This window comes from Sus scrofa, chromosome 16 (assembly GCF_054392235.1).
Source record: "Sus scrofa isolate SSC_HxYL_T2T_F1_AM1 chromosome 16, Sscrofa_HxYL_maternal_Yorkshire_Landrace_v2.0, whole genome shotgun sequence".
Lineage (NCBI taxonomy): Eukaryota > Metazoa > Chordata > Mammalia > Artiodactyla > Suidae > Sus > Sus scrofa.
Genome location: NC_139398.1, coordinates 13339183 through 13359429, shown reverse-complemented (window position 1 = coordinate 13359429; position 20247 = coordinate 13339183). Strand labels below are relative to the sequence as shown.

Genomic DNA, 20247 nt, shown 5'->3' with positions numbered 1-20247 from the left:
ATGGTTCCTAGTCGGATTCGTTAACCACTGAGCCACAATGGGAACTCCAGATTACACAATTTTTCTAATAGGATGTGGACAGTTGTAGGAGAACCAAGATTGGAGTAGAGTTTATTTATTGCTGGACCAGTGATGTTTCCAGTGTATGCACTTAACTCTCCCATTGCACACTTTAGAGCAAAACGTCTGAGAATTAAGAGGGACCTGGCTGATGATTCTATACTGTTAAAGAATCAAACTCTTCAGTAATTTCACAGGGTATCGTAAAATGGAAGGATGGCCTATCTTTTTCAATATCCTGTAGCCTGTACTCAGAGAGGCCTTGAATAAATACATGCATGGCTACCTTTAGAAAAACCTCTGCCCGACACCTTGAACTCATCAATCATCTCGGAGTAAACACTTGATTTTTTTTTTTTTTTAAATAAATGCTTCACTCAGGAAAAGTTAAGTCCTTTTTAGGTAGGTTCTTAATGCCATGTGGCTCTAGCATTTATCACTCCATTGATCAGCAGAATTGATTTGGCCCATTATCCCTTTATCACACCATTGATTGTCAGTGGTGATTGGGCTCATTTTTCCTTCTGGAGCTCCATCCATGAGAATGACTTTGATAAAATGAAATGACTGCTTTTTCACCCAGTGATGTCTAAGTAACCAGGAAGCCCTAAAAAATGTGAAGTTGCAGTATAATGATAGTAATTGCCGGCAGCCTGATGCCTTATGTCCAAGACCCTGCTCTCAGAGATCCTCTCTCTCAACCTACATTTGCATTGTTATTTGATGAGGAAGATACAGCCCTTTCCTTTATGTGGCCAGGGGGATTGGGCAGGGGGAATTCAGGCCTTAATAAGGGGGCACTGTTGAGGTTTGAACCCAGACATGTGTGACTCCACTTGCTGTCTTTTAACCATTATTCACATTTAAAGCTATACTTTTTTTTTTCTTGTAGTATAATATTATATCTATTTCTAGATATCTCCATATCAACATTAAATGCCAGGGTTTCAAACTTAGTCTGGAGCATCCCTAAGGGTTTATTAATTGTGAAGGAAGTGTCCATGGTTTTTGCAAAGCTGTGGTGATTCTATTCATTAAGCAAATCTTAACTAACCCTTACTATAATTAGTGATGAAGAAAGACAGTGTGTGGGTCCAGATAATTCATGTGCATAATAAAGTCACCACTGGCATCGAATTACTTAGGTTTTCTACCTTCTATTTTGCCATTTGTTCCCAAGAATTGCTTGTGAAATGCTTTTATTTTCCTATTACATACTGAAGAAAGCATTATATCACCAGAACAGTGAGATAATGTGAAGAAATCATGTGTCTTTTTAATAGGATTTCTGAACAAGGAGAGTCCATCTTCAGGCCTAGGTTTGTTTGTCCTTTCAACATGCAGCAGTACCCAGGAGATTCTTCACTGTCAAGGCAGGCCTTGGATTTTGTCTTTTGTTGAAGCCACTTATAGTACCGTAGATAGTAGCTAATTCAAGACTCTGTTGAGAGAGATCTGAACTTTAATCAGTTTCTCTTTAGTTTCCATGCTGAGAAAAGGAAAATGTGTTCTGTGAAACCTTAGGCCTCTTAAATGCTCCGAGGAAAAATAGATCCTATAGTTCAGTCATTTTGGGAAATGGTGCAGATGATAGCTCCTTCTTGGAGATTATTAAGGTGCATTATCCTATTGCTCTACGTAGAATTTCCCATATTATTGAGCCATGGGTTTCTTTTGTAACAGTTACTAATATCCAGTGGGACTCGTGGTGATAATGGTAATACTGTATTCAAGAGAGGGTGCTGAAACAGTGAGCCTGTTATTCAAGCTAAGGGTATTCTTTTGGTCTATGAAACAGGTGGTTTTTTTTTTTTTTTTTTTTTGCTTCTTAAGGCCACACCCTCAGCATATGGAAGTTTGCAGGCCAGCCATAGCTGCTGGCGTTGCCACAGCCACAGCCATGCCAGATCCTAGCCACATCTGTGACCTGCACCAAAGCTTATGGCAACATGTGGATCCTTTCACCCACTGAGCAAGGCCGTGGATTGAAACAGAATCTAGTTAGGTTCCTCACTGCTGAGCTGCAACTGGAATTCCTGACAAATGATCTTTTAAAACACTTAAGGATTGACTGAGTGTTGTAACATCAGTGCTTCTCTGACTTGACCGTCCACATGAGTGACCTGGTGATCTTGCTAATGTAGATTGAAGGAGTAGATCTGTGATGGACTTAATTTTCCAAGAAGCTCCTAGAAGAGCCCAAAGCGGCTGGTGTGAGGACAGCACTCTGAGTAGTAAGAATTCGGATCGAAGCTTTCACTCTTGGAACCACTGGCATTTTGGACATCTTTGTTGTGTGTGGTGTCCTGTACGTTGTGGGATATTTAGTAGCGTTGCTGCCCTCTACCCACTAGATGACTGTGGTACTAGGTAGCAGCTCCTCACCCTGGTTTTGACAATTAAAAATGTCACCAGACATTGCCACATGTTCCTTAGAAGCAGAATCACCCCCTTTTGAAAGCCACTGATTAAGATGGTTTGTATAGGAGTTCCCACTGTGGCTCCGTGGGTTAAGAACCCTATATACTGTCTTTGAGGATGTGCGTTTGATCTCTGGCCTTGCTCAGTGGGTTAAGGACTAGGTGTTGCCATGAGCTGTGGTGTAGTTTGCAGCTGCGGCTCAGATCCATTGTTGCTGTGACTGTGGCATAGGACTGCAGCTACAGCTCCCATTCGACCCCCAGCTGGAAACTTCCACATGCCTCAGGTACAGCCATTAAAAAAAGATGGTTTGTACTGAGATGTCCTGTCTCCTTGATTTCTCACATCTTTCCTTTCAGTTCCAGTGGAAACTGATTAACCAAAACTAGAAGGATTTTTAAGTTGCCAAGGAAATATTTTCTCATCAAGCAATAAGAACCTACCCTTTTCCAAAATCAGGATTACTGAAAAGTTGTGGACACCCATGTTCTGTTCAGTTATAGGGATCGTTGGTGTGCACTTAGTGACTTTTTCCCGGGGAACATATATATGATTCAAAGGGACTTTGTAGAAGCAAAGAACTAAATGGGATTCAGAAAAATGAAGCACTTATCCAGGGCTAACAAAGAATTTAGGCATCTAGTCTGTTTCTGGAGACCAGTAATACCTTAGACGAATCCTGGTGCATCTTGTTATTTTTTTTTAACATGGCAGTAGAATTGAGGCATAAATAAAAAATTAGGAAGCACACTATAAAGTACCAAAAATAAGTGATGCTTTTGAGAAACTGGATCTCTAGTGAGAGAGCCCTTGCAGAACTTTTGGGAATGGATCACTCAGTCTGGAGGCATGTTCTATTTTAAAAATTTTTTACTACTTTTAATTTTTACAGCAAAATGATTTAGTTATCTATATATATGTATAAATGTTCTTTTAAAATTCTTTTCCATTATAGTTTATTATAAGGTATTTACTATAGTCCCCTTTAATATACAATAAATCTTTTTGTTTACCTATTTTATGTATAACAGTTTGCATCTGTTAATCCCATACTCCCAGTTTATCTCTCCCCCCTTTCCCCTTTGGTAACCATAAGTTTGTTTTCCATGACAGTGACTCTTATTTCTGTTTTGTAAATGAGTTCATTTATATGCTGTTTTTTAGATTCCACATATAAGTGATATCACACAAAATTTGTGTTTCTCTGGCTGACTTTCGTCACTTAGTATGATTATCTCTAGGTCCATCTATATTGCTCCAAATTGCATTTTTTCATCCTTTTTCATGACTGAGTAACATTCTATTGTATATATGTACCACATCTTCTTTTGGATACTTAGGTTGCCTCCAGATCTCAGCTATTAGAAATAATGCAAGTGCATGTATCTTTTCAAATTAGAGTTGTCATCTTTTCCAGATATGTGCCCAGAACTGGGATTATTGGATCACATGGTAATTCTAATTTTTTAAGGCATATTTTTTATAGATCCATAGAGGAGAGATGTGCTGTAGCCAGGCCTGGACACAAGCCATTAATTTCCAGGAGGGGCAAAATGCTATCCCCTCATCTAATCGAAATTTTTCATAATATATTAACAAAACTTCTAAAAGTCTGAAACTTTTTTTTTTTTTTTCTGGCCTTTTAGTGCCACACCCATGGAATGTGGAAGTTCCCAAGCCAAATTGGAGCTGCAGCTGCCGGCCTTCACCACAGCCACAGCAAGCAGGATCTCCAACCCACTGAGCAAGGCCAGGGATTGAACTTGTATCCTCAGGGATACTAGTCAGATTCATTTCTGCTGCCCCACAACAGAAGACCAAAAGTCTGAAACTTATTTGACTTAAAAACAAAAAAAGAGAGAGAGATCGAGAGAGGCTGTTATCTTTTCTCACTAAAATCAAAAACTTTAGGGAGTTCCTATTGTAGCTCAGCAGTAACAAACCCAACTAGTATCCATGAGGACACGGGTTCAATCCCTGGCCTCACTCAGTGCATTAAGCATCCAGCGTTGCCAGGAGCTGTGGTGTAGGTCAAAGACCCAGGTCAGATCTGGTGTTGCTGTGGCTGTGGTGCAGGCCGGCAGTTGCAGCTCCAGTTCAACCTCTAGCCTGGGAACTTCCATATACCATGGGTGCAGCCCTTAAAAAAATACAAAAAACAAAAAAACAAAAAAAAAAAACTTTGGAGCTCAGTTCTTTGCATTAGATTTAACTAATACCTTGTTCTAAGGCATTACTTTTCTTAAGCAGATTAATTTGTATCCTTTTGAATATTACTTCTCTACCCACTGTCCTTCCTATAAAGTGCAGCTTTTGATTAGATCATCTAACCTTAAGATCATCCAGCCTTAAGATAACCTTAGATAACCTTAGATCATCTAACCTTAAGATAATATAGTTTGGTAATTTTATAATGGGTTTTGAATGGAGGGAGAAGAAACCAAAGGGAGTTTGAAAATGAATCATAGATGATAATTAAAAGAAATATAAATATATATATTTTATAAGCAGTGATTATTTGGAGACTAGATTGATGGGCAGGTTTTTAAGGTATATCCTTTGTAATGTTTTAAACATAATATAAAGGTCATTATAATTTTCAAAATAAGAACTGAGACATTCATATGAGTTAGAAGTTGATACTGCAGACTCCTTGTGCGTGCCACTCTGATTTTAAGAAGATTTGTTCTGAAGCTAAAGAGGTGACATTCTATACTGAGAGGTTTTCATAAACAAGGAAGAAACAATTCAAATAAGAGCAATTTGTCACATAAAAGCTTACAGGAAAGGTAACTGGGGGGAGAAATTGGGTGCCAGGTATTGATATATATATACTTTAAGATGAAAATATTTCTGATACACATTATGTTTGAGCAAAAGACAACTTTTCAACTCTTCTTGGGCATTTGTACTCATTTTTTTCAAGGGAGCTATTAGCCAGACAGTCTTTTAATGTATCTCTATACCCCTGAGTTGTGTGTTCTATTAAAATGGTTCACTAGCAAGAACTTGGCCTACTCATGGGCATACAGGGGCATATACTTCTATTAGTTTCTTAGCCATTCAGAGGGCACTTAGAAATTTTAAAAAAATTAAGTAGGTATTTGCCAAGGTCATGATTTTACTTTGAATCATGGTTGGTTTTCTTTTAAAACTTTGCAGCTACTAAATGAAATGGCTGTCTTGTTATTCCGAAATTGCTGTCTATTTGAGGTTTTCTTTTTCTGCTGGTAGCCCTTTATCCCCCCATGGTTTTCTGAATCATGATATTATTTATTCCTAGTACAATCCGCCTGCACCTTGGAACCCAGAGAAATAAATTCTGAATGCATAAAAGTCCATGTGAGGAATTGCCTGCAACTTCCAAACGGAAGGTCATTGCTTAATATTTATGCGGTCTCCACTGCTCTTTCTTCATGCTCCATTCAACACCAATGTGCAAGTCTTCAGCTTGCTCTCTGCATGTATTGATAAATAGATGTGCTCCAAATGATTGCACTCCAGCTGGTTGCCAGGATGACACACTCTATGTTTCAGAAGTGTCTCCCAAACTCCAACATTGGACCTGATTTTCTGTGATTAAGAGAGTTCCCCCTTTTCAGACAGTAAAGGTAGCTTGCCAAGCTGTACTGGAGGGTGGGAAATAAACAAGAGGCAGTAGAAATAGTAATGGTTGCCTGCACCCTAATACCCACCTCTTCTTCGTGAATATTAGTCCTTTGCACAGCTTTCCCCACCCCAAGTCTTTATGCCCTTTCTAGTAAAAGTTTTATCTCCGTAATTACTGAGGACAGGAAATCTCTGCTGTAGCTGTGATCTGGATGGATATAGCAAAGCAGTCTACTCCTTCATAAAAATTACTTCCACCTTTAATAGATGTATTATCCTTGAATGGGAAGAAAGGGAAGACAAAGCTGATAGTTCCTGGAGAATGATCCTGGGGCAAAAATAGATTTGAGATTGGCAGTAGTTACAGCTATAAAATATTCTATAGCCAACTTTTAAAGAGTTTGTGTGCCTCTGTGTGTGTGTGTGTGTTTAATTTCCATTGGAAGTGCAAGATAAATGCTAACTAGGTAATGTCTCAAAAGATCATTCGTAGTGTTTTTTTTTTCTTTTTTAAAGGTTTATGGCTGTACCTTCAGCATATGAAAGTTCCCAGGCCAGGCATTGAATCTGAGCTACAGCTGCTACCTATGCTGGATCCTTTAACCCACTACAGTGGGCCAGGATTGAACCTGCACCTTTACATGAACCCAAGCCACTGCAGTCTGGTTCTTAACTGTGCCATGGCAGGAGCTCCTTTTAGTGTTCATTTAAGGAACAAATTTTTCTCATTTTTCTTTTAGCTCCTCTAAAATTCCATGGAAGTGATAGAATCATGAATGAATGGGGATTAAACTCTTGGTGACGATAGTGACTTGGAACAGGAAGAATTTGAACACATTTCTAGAAGACTGGAAATGAGCAGAAGAGCTTTGGTTGTTGATATAAAGGGGGACAGAGGAATTCTGCAGAGCACTGGTGTGGAGGATGAGGGAGGCTTGGGAGATGGTCTGCTGGAAGAAACCAGAGAGGCCCCAGGTCCCAGACAGGGGGTCTGCAAGGCAAGACAGAAAGGGGCCTGAAAACAGGGGGTTAAAGAGACTGCCCATCTGGCTTAGAGGGGGATGAAGTAAATTCTTGCCTATGGGGAATGGAAGGGGCTGATGTACTAAAGTACAGTCATAATAGCAGGAGAAGAAAAAAGAATGTTAGAAATAAGATGATCAGGAGAGTTTCCATTGTGACTCAGAGGAAACAAACCCGACGAGTATCCATGAGGACGCAGGTTTGATCCCTGGCCTTGCTCAGTGAGTTAAGGATCCAGCATTAACTGCAAGCTGTGGTGTAGGTCACAGACGTGGCTTGGATCTTGTGTTGTTCTGCCTGGTGTAGGCCGACAGCTGCAGTTCCAATTTGACCCCTAGCGTGGGAACCTCCATATACTATTGGTGTGGCCCTAAAAAGTAAGTAAATAAATAAATAAATAAAAACTGGGGGGAAAAAAAGAAATGAGATGAGCATATTAAGCATGTTGAGATGTGGCTTAGGCATTCTGGTGATTCTGAGAAAAGAATGTGGGGAACTATAGACATTAATAATGGAAAGGTATTGTCCCTAACATCCCTTCAGAAATGATGAAAGTTCCATCCTTCCAATCTCAACTCTTAAAGCGTCTATGGGATTATTTCAGCAAATAACTAACAAAGCCCTGGTAGGCTCTGTTTCTGCCCCTCCATGGTCTTCCTCCTCTCTTCTGTTTCCTTTATGCTTAGGAGGTGACTTTAAGACTCCAAATTCCCACCATCTGTCCAATCATTCTTCCTTTCTCAGGGGTGGTATCTTCTTTCTAAAGATAACGTTTAATGGAGTTCCCACTGTGGCTCAGCTGTAAGGAACGTGACTAGTATTCATGAGGATATGGGTTCAATCCCTGGCCTTGTTCAGTGGGCCAGGGATCTGGTGTTGCCATGTGCTATGGTGTAGGTGGAAGACATGGCTCAGGCCCCGTGTTGCATGGCTGTAATGTAGGCCAGCAGCTGCAACTCTGATTTGACCCCTAGCCTGGGAACTTCTATATGCTGTGGGTGTGACCCCAAAATTAAAAAAAAAAAAAAGGTAATGTTTAACCACACTCCCCTCCTCTTTTATGTCCGTATTCTTCCAAATCTTCCTTCATGACCCATTCTTTGTCAATCTTTTAATAACCCCTGCTCCATGGCATTTGTCTGAAAATGAGCCCAAATCATTGCCTCCATCCTATATTTAAAGGGGAAAAAATCCTGGACTTTAGTTTTGTTTTCAAGCTGTCCTTCTTTCCCCATTACCACCAAATAATCTTGAAAGGGTGCTATATCCTCTTTGCCTCTAACTCCTCACTTCCTGTTTATCTTTCAACCTATTGGTTAAATCTTCTGCTCACAATATGTCATTAAAATTGCTCTAAATTGCTCTTGGCTACTAGGCTGCCAAAATAATAGCCTCTTTTTGTTTCTTAACCTCTTGACATATTCACAGCATCTGATACTGTGGGCTGCACACTGAGGACAGTGTTTTCATCCTGAATTTTCCAGCACCATTTTTCTCGTTCTCTTTCTTTTCTAAAATTCATATTTCCAGAGTTTGCACTCCGGCACAATGAATCAGTGGAATCTCTGGAGTGCGGAGCGCTGGACACTTCCCCCAAACTCTATAGGGCCCTGTACACCAACCAGCAAGTGTATCAAAAGACCCATCTTTTCCCAACCAGTCAGCAGGTCAGCCGGTGTATCGTGAGACTCGCCTCTCTCTGGGCTGTAAAAACAGACATGACCAAGAGCTCATCGTCATCTCTCTCTGCTCATCAAGAAGTCATCCCGCTGTGCTTGCAGCATCTCTCTTCTTAAACTTTTATTTTTCTTCAAGGTCGGCTCTCCCTGATCATCAGGAAGTCAGCCTGCTGTATTAATAGCGTCTCTCGCCTCAATAAACTTGCCTCTTCTTCATCTTGCTTGGAATCCGGAGTATTCTTCTTTCTGATCAACATGCACAGACCACAACACTGAAGCCAAACTGAAACATTGGAGTTTGATGCAGATAAAATTTTATTGCAAGAGCCAAGCAAGGGCTACGGGTGGCTCATGCTCAAAAGTCCTGAACTCTCTGATGGTTTTCATGGAAATTTTTGAAGGCCAGTTTTGGGAGGAGGGGTGCAGGGTGTGTTACTTTCTCCTGATTGGTTGGTGGTGAGGGGACAGGGTTGTGGTCCAGGAATCTCAATCATCAGCCTTTTGGTTCCAACCAGTCTGGGGTCTTCATGCTTGGGTTCAGCCTGAAGTTACCACCCTCCACCTGGGTGGGGATCTTAGTTCCTGTAGAAAACCTCAAAATGTGTTTCAAATTGTTATGTATGTCCCCTGAGGCGGAACTAGCACTCTGCTTTATCCCAGCTTCTTGACTGCTTTTCCTTTGTATCTGCATTCCCTCTCTCCCCTGGTTAGTAACTGTTTGAATCTGCTCTTTGAAACTCAGGAACATCTACAAACAAGAAATGCGGGACACAGAAAGGATTTTGTACCCAAGAGGGCTCTAAAGAGTCCTGCTTGGTCTCACCGCCCCACCCCCCTTTTTCTTTGATACTTCTCAATCTTGGGGGGAGACAGGTGTGGGAAAAAAAGGGAATAAAGTTTTGGATGGAGGGGTTCATCATAAACTCAGCAGAGAGACTTGACTTCAGGGGGATTGGGTTTCATTGGGTTTACAAATAATGACCCACTTTCAATGATAGACTCAACCAACACCCTTCCCTTTCTCTATCCCTGGTTAATATCCAAGGAGAAAAATCAGGTATAAAAGAGGGATTATATCCCTTTGCACTCAAAAAAAGTCACTAACTGCCTCAAGTCTGGGCCTCATTGGACGAAGAAAGGTATTCGATTCTAAATGATGGTTTTACAGAAATGGATAGAACAAAGTCTTAGGTTGAAAGACTCTTTTAAAATAGCCCACTATAAGTAGAAAGTTATGGAATCAGACTAAAATATTTTAGGAAAGTCTGTATCCAACAGAAAATAGGGTTATAAACAATGCCGGTGCTAACCATAAATGCATAAGTTTATTTCTAAACTTTCTTGTTTTTTTTTTTGTTTTCTTTTTTTTTTTAGGCCACACCCACAGCATATGGAAGTTCCCAGGCCAGGGGTTGAATCAGAGCTGCAGCTGTGACCATAGCCACAACTCTAGGCAATACCAGGTCCTTGACCCATTGAGTGAGGCCAGGGATGGACCTTGAAACCTCATGGATACTAGTCAGGTTGTTACTGCTGAACCACAAAGGAAACTCCCATAGACTTTCAGTTCTATTCCACTGATCTATATTTCTCTCAGGTTTTTCTGTTTATTACTGTAACTGGATTGCTTAAATCTCCAACTAGTAGTGCTGAATTTCCATATCTCCTTTAGTTTTATCAGTTTTTGCTTTGTGTATTTTGGGCTCAATAGTTAGTTGCATTGTATGTATAGGAATTTTAAATCTTCTGGATGAATTGACTCTTTTATTAGTAAAAGAAGTCCCTCTTTATCTGTATTAACATTTTGTCATTGTTGTTTAAAATTTATTTTGTCTAATATTAGGATAGCCATTCCAGGTATCTCTTCTTTTTTTCCTGCTTGCATGTATATATCTTTTCCCATCCATTTGTTTTCAGTCTCCTTATACCTATGAATCTAAAGGGTTTTTCCTCTGGATAGCATGTAGTTGGATCTTATGTATTTTTTTCTTGGTTCAGTATGACAATCTGTGTTTCTGATTGGATTAATTCATGTACATTCGTGTTTGCAATACGTGAATTTCTGCCATTCTTTTTTTTTTTTTTTTTTCTGTATGTCTCATGTCTCTTGGGTCCTCTATTCATCTTTCCTCTTCGCTCTTGCATTGAGTGAATATCTTCTAGTGTAATACTCTTTTTTTTTTAACTATATTTTTAAAACTTTCTTAGTGCAATTGTCCCACAGGGGCTTGGTTCCAGGATACAAAAATTCGCAGATGTTTAAATCCCTCGTGTAAAATGGGACTTGTATATAACCCATATACACACCCTCTTGTAAATCATCTGTTAAATCATCTCTAGGTGACTCACAATACCTTATACAATGTAAATGCTATGGAAATGTTGTAAATACAATGTAAATGCTATGGAAATGGTTACCAGTGCCCAGCAAATTCAAGTGTTGGTTTTGGGAACTTTCTGGCATTATTTTTCTGAATATTTCCAATCTGGTTGGTTGAACCAACTGATGTAGAATCTGTGGATTTAGAGGACCCACTGTGCTGCTTTAGGGCCTCAATATGCATATTCACAGATATACATGTATTACCATATACATATATACAGAGTTTTACTAACTTAATTCCAGGGAGCTATAAAAAAGTTATTTTTAATATAGCTTATTTCATGCCTATATTTTTTGTTGTGCTTTCATTGCTATATTATTACATCTGTCTGCTTTCTATTACAAAACCAACAATATATTGTTGTGGGGTTTTTTTGTTGTTTTTTGGGTTTTTGTTTTTGTTTTGCTTTTTAGGGCCACACCTGCACCTGTGGCACATGGACGTTCCCAGGCTTGGAGTCGAATTGGAGCTGCAGCTGCTGGCCCATGCCACAGCCATAGCCACGCAGGATCTGAACCCTGTCTGTGACCCACACCACAGCTCATAGCAATGCCGGATCCCCGACCCACCGAGCGAGGCCAGGGATTAAACCCACATCCTCATGGACACTAGTTAGACTTGATTCCATTGCGCCAAAACAGAAACTCCCAACAAGATATTGTTGTAATTTATATAACTTTGTGTCTTTAAACGATGACAAGAGAAGAAAGGAGAGCAGGAATATATTTATGGAGTTTTGTGTTTTTTTAACCATGTCTCTTTCTCTTCCTTTGTTTCTGATTATTCTGTTTATTATCTGGTGTCAGTCTTTCATGATGCTTTACCTCCCATATACTTCATTTGTGCCATTTTTGTTAAATATATTTATATATGCTCTAGAAACAGGCTTACAATGACATACACATATTTTATGCAATTGTTTTTAAAATCAGTTAAGAAAAGAAGTCAGAGGAAATCAACATTTACACTGTCTTTTGTAAGTACGTAATTACCTTAAATGATGCTCTTTGTTTTTTCATGTTGATTTGAATTAATGTCTAGTGTCATGTACTTTCAGCCTAAAGAACTTTCCTTAGTACTTCTTCAAAGATGGATGTGTTGGTAACAAATCTCTTGGGTTCTTTTTGTTTGTTTAAGAATAAATTTATTTCACCTTCATTTTCCAATGATTTTGCTGAATGTAACATTCTTGTCTGGCAGTTTATTTTTCTTTCAGTCCTTGAATATTTCATCCCATTGCTTTCTTGCATTTGTTGTTTCAGATGTTAAGTCAACTGTTAATTTTATTGGTGTTTCCTTGAAAATAAGGAATCATTTTTCTTTTGCCTCTTTTGAGATTTCGCATCATCTTTTTCACCATTTTAACCTTTGTGTATCTGGGTGTGAATTTCTTTGTCCTTATTCTACTTGAAAGTTATTGAGCTTCTTGATGTATAGATTAATGTTTCCCATTAAATTTGAGAAGTTTATAATCATTGTCTATTTGATTTGTGTTTCTTTCTATCATTCTTGTCCTTCTGGTACATCTTTTACATGTGTAATGGAATGCATAATAGTGTCCACATTTCTTTGAGGATCTTTTAATTTTTTGTTTGTTTGTTTGTTTTTACTTTTTAGGGCTGGACCTGCAGCGTATGGAGGTTCCCAGGCTAGCGGTCAAATCAGAGCTACAGTTGCCAGCCTACCATAGCCAGAGCAACACTGGATCCTTAACCCACTGAGCAAGGCTGGGGATCAAACCTGCAACCTCATGGTTACTAGTCAGATTCATTTCCACTGAGGCACAACAGGAACTCCGACTCTTTCAATTTTTCTTCATTTTTTATTCTCTGATCTTCTGGGTGCATAATTTCTATTAGTCCTTCTGCAAGTTTACTTCATTTTTCTGTTGCAAACTCAAATCTGCCATGGATCCGCTCTAGTGAATTTTTTTATTTCAGTTATTGTACTTTTCAACTCCAGAATTTTCACTTGGTTCTTTCTGATAATTTACATCTATTGATATTCCTTGTTTGTTACTATTTTTTCACTCATTTTATTCTTTAAAAGCTTTCTTTTAGTTCTATGGACATATTTATAACAGCTTCTTGGAAATCTTTGTCTGCTAAATCTACTTTCTAGGCCCCTTCAACAGCACTTCCTAAAGTCTGTATTTTTTTGTCTTTTTTTTGGGGGGGGGGTCATGCTTTCCTATTTCTTTGTATGTCTTGTAACTTTTTGTTTGAAGCCTTGACATTTTAGATAATATAGATAATATATTGCAGCAATTCTAATCGTTGATCCCTCCCCTGTCAAACATGCCTGGGCTTGTTATATTCATTGTTTGCTTACTTATTTTTTTTAGTAACTTGTGTGGACTAGTTCAGGGAAGTTTGTTTTCCCTGGTCAGTGCCTGATGTTGTCCCTCAGAGAGTACACCTTAAGCATACACACATTCTGCCTCCATACCCTTCCTTGCTCCATGGTTGACTTTGCTTTAGCTAGGCTCTCTTTCACCATCTCTTTCTTGCAACTCCTGAGTCTCTGAGATTTGCTCCAACCCCAGGAGCTGTCTTCATAGCTCTTTCCTGGATTCTCTTTGATAAACTTCTAGCTGGTCTGCTCCTTTATTGCTATCATAGAGCTACCAACCTTCCCAATTGTTTCCCACAAAGATCTTCTTTGTTTACAATATGCCCTTAGGCTTGAACTTCCCTGCACTCTGCTTCTGGTTCAGTTAGTCCCCTTACTACGGAGAGGACTGGTGCTCTCTGTTCTCAAATCTTGTCTCTCCCCTTCTGCAGAGCATCTGCACCACTGCTCTGGAGGTGGGAGCCAGGACAATGAATGACCCACATTTTTTTGAATGGCATTTCTGCTCAATGAGCAAGATGCTGAGCTGGATGGTAATTCTTGCTCTTTTCAGCTTGCCTCTCCCAGCATGGTACTACCTCCTTATAAGCAAGCTGGGGCAAGACCCAATCAAAGCCAAACATGGTCAGCTTGCTGTACCTGAGATAGAGCTTTCACTGTATAAATTGGGCTGTGTGAGGGAAGGATGCTCCAGACCTTCAGTCACATTGCCTGAAATAGAGCTTCTGCAAGATGGAGCAGCAGGGGAGTGCTCATCGCGGCTCAGTAGGTTAATGAATCTGACTAGGAGCCATGGGGTTGCAGGTTCAATCCCTGGCTTCACTCAGTGGGTTAAGGATCCGGTATTGCCATGAGCTATGGTATAGATTGCAGATGCGACTCGGATCCCACGTTGCTGTGGCTGTGGTGTAGGCTGGCAGCTACAGCTCCAATTGGACCCCTAGCCTGGGAACCTCCATATGCAGCGGGAGTGGCCCTAGAAAAGGCAAAAAGACCAAAAAAAAAAAAAAATGGAGCAGCAGACGATAGACAAGTACTGCTGGTAGTTTGCCTTCCTAAGAAAGAAATGCAGCCTTAGATTTGGAGGTGGTGAGAGAGTGAACCCCATCTTCTTGTCACTCAGAGTAGAGCTTCCATCCTGTTGATTGGCAAGAAAGGGAGCGTGTGATAGTTCAAATGCCCCAGGCTGTCTTTGAACCAAGATTTAGTTGATTGTTTTGAAAAAATATTTCCCCATGTGTTATATGCCCTTAAGATAATTTTCAGAGACTTTAAAAAAACTATTCTTACCAGTTCTCTTTGCTTCACTAGGGAAAAGGTCCCTGACGTTTGACACGCCTACATTCTTGGAAGGGCTTCCTTATCATAATCCAGTTCTAGAATTTCCGTTACCCTAAAATGTTCCCTCAAATCCTTTTCCAACTTATATATATGTATAACTGCTTTTTTATAGTTTTGCCTTTTCTAAACATTTCATTATAATGGCATCGTAAATATGCAGTCTTTTGCCTCTCGCTTCTTTCATTTATTGTAATGGTTTTGAGAATCATGCGTGTTCTAGCATATATCAGTAGTTCATCCCTTTTAATTGCTGAATAGCATTCCACTGCATAGGTATTACACACTTTGTTTATCCATTCTCCTGTTGATGAGACATTGGTATTGTTTCTGTGCTAGGCCATTTCGAATAATTCTTCTGCAACACATGCATGACATGTCTTTGTGTGGACATCAGTTTTTATTTTTCATGGATATATTCTTGGGAGTGTAATTTCTGGGTATGACGAGTTTATGTTTAACTTTTAAGAAACTGCCAAACTGTTTTTCAGAGTGGCTGTATCATTTTTCATTCCCACTAGCAATGTGTGAATGTTATTGTTTTTCCATATCCCAGACAACATTTGTTATTATCTGTCTTTATTGCAGCCATTGCGGAGAGTGTGGAATGTTGTCTCATTTTAAAATCATGATAATGAAATAGTTATTTTAATACCCCTCAGTAAAATTTTTTACATTTTTGGAAATTACTATGGATTTCCTTTAAAAAATCTAAAGAAACTCAATTTTGTCTGAGGGGAGAACTGGCATAATTATAAGTTACCAGTATTATCTTAAGTGATATTACATGTAATACTTTTGATGTAATGATATGTATTAAAAATGATGTGCTATTTTCCCACTGAGATCTCACAGAGAAATATTTCAATAAAATGTTCTATAATGTTTAGGGACAGGAGGGTGTTGTTTTCCCTACATAAATTTGATTTTTTTTTTTTTTTCTTTTTAGGGCCATACCTGCAGCATATGGAAGTTCCCAGGGTAGGGGTCGAATTGGAGCCGTAGCTGCCCGCCCACACCACAGCCACAGCAATGCAGGATCCAAGCCTGTCTGTGACCTACACCACAACTCATGGCAACACTGGATCCTTAACTCACTGAACGAGGCCAGGGATCGAACCTGCATCCTCGTGAATACTATTTGGGTTCGGATACTGCTGAGCCAAAACCGGAACTCCCAATTTGATTCGTTAAGAACATATTTGGACAATACCGTTTTGGAAATACAGATTTGATTTGATGAGGTATGATTACTCCTCGTATCTCTTATTTGACTAAATTGCTTGTCTTCAGTCTTGAAGCCTGTTACATTAGTAGATATTACTTTAAAGTAAAATTTCATTGTTCTGTCTTGTTTTCACTGTTTAACTTTTAATCAACCTACTTTGGAACAAAGGATGTTTCTGTATCCTCTGTTGGTCTAGATATGATCTTATGTTTGAGACAAGGCATGAAGGTGAACGCCTCAGAAACCTTACTTTCTAGGAAACTTTTCCAGAAATGGCTTTTTTCACTGAAGTTTCTATTTGGGTGATTTTTATAGGCTCATAAAAAATTTTAGAGCTTAAACAGACCTTCAACATCATCTTGTCCATTCATTTTATTTTATAAATGTGAACACCGTGTCTTGGCATGAGATTTTAGTTGTAAAAAGACTCAAACCTTGTAAAATTTTCCCTTATATTAAAAATAAATGTTTATGCTTCACAGGAAGTCTGGTGAACAGAATCCTTTTCAATGGAAATATGTGGATGTCTTGTGGTAGCCTAATTTTTCCCCTAATCTAGTTTAAATATTATCAAGAACTTAATGTTCTTATTTGATATTATAAAATATAGAATTGAATGTTTTAAAAATAAGTATTTTATTTCGATGTATTAAAATCGTAAACCCCCTCCTGCCTTTTTTTACCAACAGTTTTTTACCAAGAACTGTTTCATAGCGATAAAACCCATGTATGCTTGTACAGGAAAAGAGAAACAGATTATTGCCTCTGAGGAGTTCAGAAAACATCCTGATGAATATATGCGACCTTGATATGTGATAAAAGTAGTATAACTTGCAAGGAAACCACTCTTATAACAGGAAGAGAGTATAAAACTTCTGATGTTCTAAAGACCTAAATGTGAACGATAATCCTATAAAATGTGTAAAATAAAATGTAGAGGGTAGCTTAATTACATCAAGGTAGGAAGAGTTTTCTCGAACCAACTTTTTTTCACAAAAGCAAAAATCATCAGGGGAAAAATTACATTACATGACTACATCAGAATTAATATTTCTATTTGGTGAAGGACAATTTGAAAAAATAATTTAAGAGAAGTACGAAATCTCTTACATCTGAGAGACTGGGAGAAGGCATGTTTAATTACCAGCAGAGATTTAATACCTGCAATTAATGAACATATAAATAAATTTTAAAAGGAAGAGTTTATCCTAGTGGGGAAATGGGCAAAGCATTTAACTGAACAAATTGCAAAAGTAGAAACCAGAAACTCCTCTTAGTAATTTGTGCATGCAAATTAATAAAAAGATGATCTCTTTGCAGCAGTCACTTTGGGAAAAAAGGCAGATGATATCAAGTGCTGTCAAGAATGGGGAAAACGGAATCTCACCTGCGGTCCTGGCTAGCAACGTGGGCTAATCAACCCCTCCAGAAGCCAGTGAGACTGAACTGGGTGAAATTCAGTCTGTGTGTTGTCAGAGTCCTGCTGACAACATGGTGGGTCCCTGGTGAGCTTTATCAGGGACATTCTTCTAGCTCACAGGGCGCCATGCAGAGCAGGCACCCATCACACACGTTGTTGGGTAGCTCAGAGGAGTGGGAGAGACGTCTCAAGGAATGAAAAATCCGTGGATGGAGAACTCGGCATTGGTCTCAAATCATGAATTAAGTCTCTGTACAGACGCAAGGACTGGAAAGCATAATGTTGAGTAAAAAAAATAAACAGAATTAAAAGACGCTATATATCATTTTCAAAGATACACATGTTAGTGGATAACCATATTGAGATTGAATTAGATGACTATATAATAAATGTTCTTGGGTGCATTACTACGAGGGAATGGAGACTGATTTTCTTCTATAAAAAATAAGGTATTTTAACTTCAAATTAATTTGGGGAGCTTCCTTTTTTTCAACAAAGTATGATGTTTGAGGAGTTCCCATCGTGGCTCAGTGGTTAACAAATCTGACTAGGAACCATGAGGTTGTGGGCTTGATCCCTGGCCTCCATCAGTGGGTTAAGGATCCGGTGTTGCCGTGAGCTGTGGTGTAGGTCACAAACTCGGCGGGGATCTGGCATTGCTGTGGCTGTGGTGTAGGCCAGTGGCCTCAGCTCTGATGGGACCCCTAGCCTGGGAACCTCCATATGCCATGGGTGTGGCCCTAAAAAAAAGACAAAAAGACAAAAACAATAACAACAACAACAAAGTATGATGTTTCATAGCCTGTTTGATTTGAGGACTGACTCTACATTAAAAAAGAAATTGAGCAAGTGTTCAGATACAAACATGCACCTTCAAATAAAGCATAAAATGGGTAACACTGTGAATGGGCAAAAAAGCCAGTGGTGTTACTCGGTTCTTGATCACCATGTCATGATCTCCCCTAATGGCTGCTAGTTTTTGTGGTTAGTTTGTTTGGGTTTTTTTGATGAGTAAACTGTTCTGTTTTAGTGGGGGAAATACTTATATTATTTCCACACAAATACCGTTGTTACTCATAGTGATGGAAGCCCCCTGGAGATTTTTAGAGATGCCAGGAGTTCTTGTGTCACCTGTGGGGAACAGCTGTTACACCAAGTAGCTCTGTCCCATCTCCCTCTGTATCTTTACTGGCATCAGGCTTATTGATTCATATGTGAATTGTTTTCCCTTTCTGGGTTAGGCAGTGAGCATACAGCTAATGTTCAGAAATGTTCAAAGAAATGTTTGATACACATTTTTCAGAAATATTGACATGGAACTTAGTTTTTGAATCATAGCTTCGACATTTCATTTGTTCTGCTAACTAGATCATTGATGGATGTAGAATGACAGATATTCAGAGTGACAAGGGACCTCTGGGGTCACCTGGTCAAATCTGCTGCCCTGATTTCACCTCCCTGAACTTACATCATCTGCTTTCCAAGTTCACACTCTCCTGTGTAGAGGAATTTCTCATTTCACAAATTAGCCCGTTCTGTTCTGGGGCATTAGGAATTTCAGAGTGCTTTTTCTGGTCGGTTCTTGTCTCATCTTCTAGAGCTGTGCCAAAATGGAAAAGTCCAATTTGCAAAGGACAGTTCTCCAGATATTTCAAGATGGTGGTCATGTCCTTCCAAGTTGTCTCAAAAGTTGTAACCATTTTTTTGTTTTGGTTTGTTTTGTTTGTTTTGTTATTTGGACACCTCACCATCCAGGAGATGCTATAATTTGGACAACCATTATTATTTTTTTTTTATTTTCCCACTGTACAGCAAGACACAACCCCTCAAAATCTATGGGATGCTGCAAAAGCAGTGCTCAGAGGGAAATTTATAGCAATACAGGCCTTTCTCAAAAAAGAAGAAAGATCTCAAATGGACAACTTAACCCTCCACCTAAACGAATTAGAAAAAGAAGAACAAAAAAGTCCTAAAGTCAGCAGAAGGAAGGAAATTATAAAGATCAAAGAAGAAATCAATAAAATAGAGACTCAAAAAACAATAGAGAAAATTAATAAAACCAAGAGCTGGTTCTTTGAAAAGGTGAACAAAATTGACAAACCCCTGGCAAGACTCATTATTTTATAATGTAGAAAAAGTAGTGAAGAACAATCACCTTTCTTAGTCTGTGCATAACATGTCTATTAGCACAGCATGAAGTTATAATGTTTTTAGGGGCCAAGTCAATACCCAGACTTCTTTGAGAAGCAGTTAGCATGTTGACCAGGAGACTAGGCTTTCGACGTAAAGAGCCAATGATCTCAATAACAATAACAGTAATTATGTTACACATTATTTGTGTGGCCTTGGGTAGATTAGGTAAGCTCTCCTCTCAGTTTCAACTGCCTCATCTTTTACTTGCACATTCTGATATCACTGCCTTGCAGTGTTATGACGATTGAGCTGAATGGTGCCTGTAAAATGCTTATCACTTAAACTAATGAAGAAGAAGTGCTCAAGGACTATTTCCCACTAATTTGTAGTCTTCTATGCATGTTATGATATTAAGCTTCAGTGTCTTATTCTTGGACCATAAAATATCTTAACCTGAAATTAGGACATTTTCATTTATCCTGATTAAACTTTATCTTTTAGGATTCAACCCATTTAGTCCACCATGGTGAAAACTCATTAAATTCTTTCTGTCATCTAAGTAATCGCTAGGCCTAGCCAAATCACACATGAACAGGCAAG

The 20247-nt window shown here is 39.0% G+C and overlaps 1 protein-coding gene and 1 long non-coding RNA gene across 10 annotated transcripts in view; one reads left to right on the top strand and one right to left on the bottom strand.

Annotated features, from left to right (window-relative positions):
- CTNND2 (catenin delta 2) overlaps positions 1-20247 on the top strand; it is a 1014682-nt gene that overhangs the window by 265994 nt on the left and 728441 nt on the right. The gene's annotated exons all lie outside the window — the stretch shown is intronic.
- Positions 48-4661, bottom strand: LOC146395446 (uncharacterized). Its single transcript, XR_014830757.1, has 2 exons — positions 4599-4661; positions 48-4085 (listed from the first exon to the last, which is right to left on the bottom strand). It is a non-coding gene; the product is annotated as an uncharacterized LOC146395446 (long non-coding RNA).